Raw genomic sequence first — 6,051 nt, 5'->3', positions numbered from 1 at the left:
AGCCCCGGTGGGGCCATGGTACGGGACAAGGCTCGCTGGGAATGCGGGCCGGCTGCGGCTGCAGGGAGGCGGCGAGCAAAGGGAGCCCCGGGCCCCGCTCTGGCGCCCGTCCGGCCGCTCCCCTCCCGCCCCTCGGCGGCGGGCAGCGCTGGAGGCTTTGCATGGACGCGGGAAGCGCATCTGGAGCAGCACAGGGCATCTTGAGAAACTCTTAAGGCGCGTGCTCGTCACGTGCCTCTGTCCCTTTTTGCATCTTTTATCAAAACCTCTTTACAAGCATTAATCACATTTCACTACATTCTTTAGGCGCCGTAAATATTTCTATGCTCTAGTGACTGCTGGGAAGCAGGAACGGAGAGACTGCCACACACCTGGGATCTGCGAGCAAGCAACCTGTTAAAGCTAGAAGATTTCACAGCTCGGGAGACTGGTTTTCTAGTCAACCACTTTTAACAGTCTCACCGAATATCGAATTGTACTGCTGACATTTCAGTTGTTGATCTCAGGTTTATTCCTAGCAAAGCTTTTAAACAGCATCAGAGAGAGCACAAGTGCTGCAACACAACACATCATTTGAGTCTCGAACACAAGGCACTGCTAAACCTTACGAGTCTTAACAGCTCCTTGTAATCAGCTCGGGAATTTAAATCCCACCACTAAATACATATTACCCGATGCTATTTCATTACAAAGGGCATAGTATAATACACTGACCAAAGTTTATCTTTCAACCAGCTCAAAGGACAGGAGGAACAATCTGCAAATGGGCTGTGAGATCACTGAAACGTCCAGTGCAGGGATGTGTGTGCAGGGCTTGTGCTACAAGTTGGGAGGTGTTACTGCAGACATCTAGATGTTAAATGTGCTCCGTACTTAGGGACAACTGGAATAACTGACAGGAATGGGTGTCTTTCACTTGGACAGCATCAGAATAGAGTTGAAGCCCCAGAGGAACTGAAATTGTGCTCTTGTCCCTTTTCCTCCCCAAAATAAGATGAAAAAAAGCCACTCGCATCTTCGGGGTTTTAGTTACATTCAGTTCCTTACAAAAAGTCGATAAAGTGTGCTGGCTGCAATAGGAAGCATTGAGCACTGGTTGCGCAGGGTTTGGGTTTCCTCTGCTCTCTCACACTGCTGGTTAGGTAACACAATCTGCAGTTGAATCTACCACATAACTTACTGTACGTTCTGTTGTTTCTGTGGGGGTCATTGCTGAAGTTTCCACTTGCCTTTCTCTATTACTTTGTGCATCCGTGAAACAATGCCCATTTTGTTTGATGTTTGCCATCAGAAATCCCATGAATCCTTTGAAATATGCTGTCTTCTCTGGTACAGTAGTTCTCTTCCATGGCACTCCATGGAAGGTGGCCACATGTGCAGGAATAGCCCAGATGACAAACTTTGTTTAGCAGACAGCAATTCATTCTCTGCTGAATACAAAAATCGGTTTTGCAGACACATTTATAACATTTGTGTTTTAACTTTACCCCAGTGAAACAAAAAGCTCCAACCACCCCACTTCCTTACTCTGCTGTGAGGAATAATGCTCACAAGCCACAATAAATATGACTCTGCCACACAGAGTTCTACATAAATGTACTCAGCCAAATCAGAGAAGACATAGGGACAAACCAACACTACACCAGCTAACTATGAAATTGCAAATTAGATTTACTTCTGAAGTAGGGCACAGGTTAATAAGAGTGTGGGAAGCTGCTTCATTTCAGCGAAATAACAGCTTCCATGTCTAAAAGCGTATTTAATCTGTGTGACTGTCCAGGCAGTGTGGCAGCTGCAGCAGCCCGTGGCTGCAGTGTGAGGGCAGAGGGAAGAAGTGTGTGTCCTTCATCTCTGCAGGAGGTGCAGGGGTACTTTCTGCTTCCCGTGTGGCGGGCTGAGGTCACCTGCTGCTGTGGTGTCACCTGGTGCCTTGTGTCACATCTGCAGCCGAGTGTCTGCACGTGTGTACCCATCTGACTGGATGAGCAAGCTCAGGACCCCTGCCTGGTTTCTATCTGGGATCACATCAGTGATTTATAACCCTCTATCACATTCTGTCCTGTCCCTCCTCCTGCCTTCAGGGGTTATTCATGGTTAGTCTGTAACACCAGGAACCACTAGGTGGTCAGAGGGGCCTTGCTTGCCAGTTAGGGAGACATTATTCATATACCTTCAGGGCTGAATTCTGCCTGTGAAAAGAGAGGTTTCTTGTATCCTGTTAGTAAAATCAGCTGCAGAATTTCCTTCGGCTTGAGCTGTAGTGCTCTACCAGAGCCAAGGAAAAGCCATGAGCGCAGACTAGCTCCACCTGTAACCAACTTCCTCAGTCCTGGGGCAGCATCCTGACCCACTAACTCATGTTACACATGTTTTTGAGATTGAGCTCTGCTGGTTCCTGGTTCCACTCAGGTGATCGGCCCTCCCCTGCTCCCACCTCTCTCCTTCCCAGGCCACAAAAGACCTTTGCCAGAGGAGCTCTGAGGAATGAGGGGACAAGTGGACAGAGGATGGGAGGGAGAGTAAAAGCAAGCTTCAGTGGCTGCAGTCAGGTGTAAGAGGGGAAAGGAAGGAGGAAAAACATCACAGATGCTGGAGGAGAAATGTTGCAGGTGTATGAATGCAGGTTTTGCATTGCAGTACAGAGCCCCCATTCCCCCCCTGCCGTGGGGCTGTCAGTGGGACTGGGATGGGCCCCCTTGCAGAGAGCAGCAACCTGCACGGGATCCAATCTGCCTTTCTTTTCTGCCCTTATTTTTTTAGGAAATGATCCATTAAGCTTTATAACCACACCACACAGTCATAGGGCAAAAGAAGGTTTCAGGTGTGTTATCTGGCACTCTACCACACTTTACCCTGGAAATGTCTTTCATTCCCTTGTGTAACAGTTCTTGAACCAAAGGTAGGAGGAATTGGGCTCCTGACCCAGAACTGTCTCCCTATAAAGCTGTCATGTTAGCACAGCGGTGCTCAGAAATCATTTGCCCCTTGCAAGGTCCTTCTCCCTGGACTGTGTATAAAATCAGGGGAAAAAAAGCAATACAGGTATTTATTTGCCCTCCTGCCTTTCCCTGCCCTTCCCTTCCCCTCCCCCTTCTCAGTGTCTGGTGCATGGAGTGGGAAGCTCGCAGGCTGATAGATGCACAGCAGCCTCGGGAGAAGGTCAGGCACCAGGAACACACAACATTGCAACTGGCTGTTTGGATCCTGGGAGTGCTGGAGAACAAACACTGATTTTAGCTTATCAATAGCAGCGTGCCTCTCTTGCCTCGCTCACAATCCTCCCATCTGCATAATTCCTCTGCGGGACTTGTCAGCTATCAGTGTTTTTAGACAATATAACCAGGCCATTTCAGATGCATACCATTTTAGCAGCATACCTAAAATGGTGTCAACAAATTCTTCCTATTAATTCTTAGGAATTGAGAAGTAAAAGGCAAGGGAAAAGTAAGTTGCTGATGGACCTATGGTACCCTTGTGAGGGAAAGTACAAATGTACCCATACTCAGATATAGTAAGATGTCCGAAAAATAATCACAGAGAGGACAATGGTATTCCGTAACTTTTTAAAAGAGCTGGTCCACTATCACACATTGATAAAGAGAATTTACTGGTCTGTGAATCACCAGGAACTGGCTGATGTCCAGCTCTACCTCTCATTTTGGCTGGACATGTGGCCTGTGCTTTCACCTCCTACAGTGAGAGGAATGGAGCCCAAGGTTTCTGGTTGGTCCCAATCACAGGCAGGAGACAAGAGGTGCCGGCAGGAGGGAGTGTCAAGAGCACCTGGATGTGAAGTGATAGCAGGATGCTTGGTGAGCAGATGTCCAACCCTGGTGAGCTACATCTCTTTTGGGAAAATCCTAGAAGGAGATCTAGCACCTTGTTGTGGTTCCTTTCTTCAAGCCTAGTTTGCTTCAGTATTGCTGTGAGCACACTTGTGTTTTTAGGGCAACTGTCAGCTAAATTTGAAGTAGAAAATTTTGTTGAGTAGGACATGAAACGCTGTAATAAGCAGGTTACCTATTAACTTTGATATCTTTCTTTTTTACTTCACACTGTTGCCATGGTTCAGATCTTGATTTCACAATATTTTGCAAAACCGACAAAACTACATTTTGTATTGTTTGAGTAGCCATGGAGGAAGTAGAGGGGTTTGGGTCTGGAACATGAGTCTCTGGAAGCAGGGTAATATTGCCACCTTAGGACAGCAACTGAACAGATTTGCTAAAATCATGCAAAAAAGAAGGTTGGAAGAGACTCCAAGAGATTATCTACTCAGTTCCTCTGCTTCAGCTGCATCTATTTGAATCTCAATAGTGATATTCTTGAAAACGTCCAGATATGACAATTCCACTGTTCCCACAGGCCATTTACGACAGCACCCACAAGAAATGTAAAAAAAGCTCACTGCTAAAATGATTCCAAGGATAAATTAAGCAACTTAGGCTTTTACTTAAGACTGCTGGTAAATTCAGTACGCTTTACTTCATCTGTTCCATCCTGGCCATTTTTTCAATCATAACCTGCAGTGCTCCAAGCAATAAAGAAGATGCAGCTCGAGCTAATGTGCTGAGTTTCTGCGGCTCTGTGCCAGCTGAGGACCTGGCCTGTTTGTTTTTGTAATGGCAGCTCAGACTCTGGACCACAACTCTGCAACAGGTGGTTGAGCCTTGAGGGTGCTGTCTCCTGATCTCCTGCTCAAAGCACTCACCTCCTTTCAGCAAATGAACCCTTTGTTCCTGCTGCAGACCTTGGTTCACCTCCTCACAGACATCGGGGCAGAGTCCTGCCTGGAAGCACACTTGAAAAGGGCCCAGAAACACAAGGTTTGCTGCAGTGGGGGTCAGAGTACTCCCTGCAGGTACTGCTCAGGGCTGTCTTCTCCCTCTGACTCACAGATTTTGCAACACAGGGGAGATAGCAGGGCAGTGCTCCCTGGAATTTGGCCCTCTGCTCTTTGTCTAAGTATCTGTTTGCTTAAGAGTTCGATTCATCAGCCAACTACCATCCAAATGCTCTGGCACATACTCACCCAGATGAGCTGGCATCTCCCTGCCTGGCACCGGATGTTATTGCACACTGACATTGATTTAATACTGAAGGTTGTTTTTTGGGTCTTGTAGGTGTCTTTGACACCAGAGTTCTGGAAGGCAGTTTCACCCTGGTAAGATGAAAAGATCATATGTTCTTACATATGTGTATGGCATCCAGAACTGGCAAGAGGATACATTTCTAATGAAAAGCAGCAAATTAAATCCATGGCTGTGCTTTCTTTCAGCCTTCATTCTACTGTCATACCACTTTTCTTCCCTATCATCTTTTTTGCCACCAGGATCTCTTCTGACCTCTTCCTCTTTCAAAAACTTTCTTCTCAATTTTTCTTTGCTCACAATCCTCCTCTGTTTGCTCATCCACACCTGTCTTGCACAGCATCTTCAATACTTTCTGTATTGCACACTTACAAGGGCCTGCAATGTGTGATTCAACAACAGAATGCCTCCTTTATCTCATGGCCTGACATTGGCAATATTATTTCACACTTTCCATGATCTAAACTTTGAATCTGTCTGTGTTTTTTTAATCTTTCTCAGCCCTTGGCAGAGAAAAAAGGGAACACTAAGCACCTCCAGAAAGTACCTTAGCCTGGATGCTGGATCAGACCATGCAGGTGCAATAGGAAGGATTTCTAACTGAATGGTTTATCCTGCCGCCAAATCCAGATTTCTTCTTTAAAGCAGTCTTCTTCTGGGTGCTTTGCATGAAGGAACATCAGCACAGTAGTATTTTTTCCTGTTAAATTTTACAGAATCTGGAGTTCTGTGTAGAAAAACATAGTTTTTTCTTTTGGTGATGTAGAGCTGGATTTTAAAGTGAGCTCTGTGTCTCTCACCCCATTCATCCCTTGGAGTCTCCATCTAACTTGGTTTGGGGCATTTATGAGCAGGCTTGGGACACTGCTTGCACATGCATGTACTGTTTAGTGTCAGGAGAGAGAGTCTCTGACCTCTGTGATGACGTTTGGGCCTGCAATTGCATTATTAGACCTTCTGG

This window comes from Catharus ustulatus, chromosome 3 (genome assembly GCF_009819885.2).
Source record: "Catharus ustulatus isolate bCatUst1 chromosome 3, bCatUst1.pri.v2, whole genome shotgun sequence".
Taxonomy (NCBI): domain Eukaryota; kingdom Metazoa; phylum Chordata; class Aves; order Passeriformes; family Turdidae; genus Catharus; species Catharus ustulatus.
The sequence above is the reverse complement of the archived record's forward strand: the minus strand, read 5'-3'. Positions refer to the sequence as shown.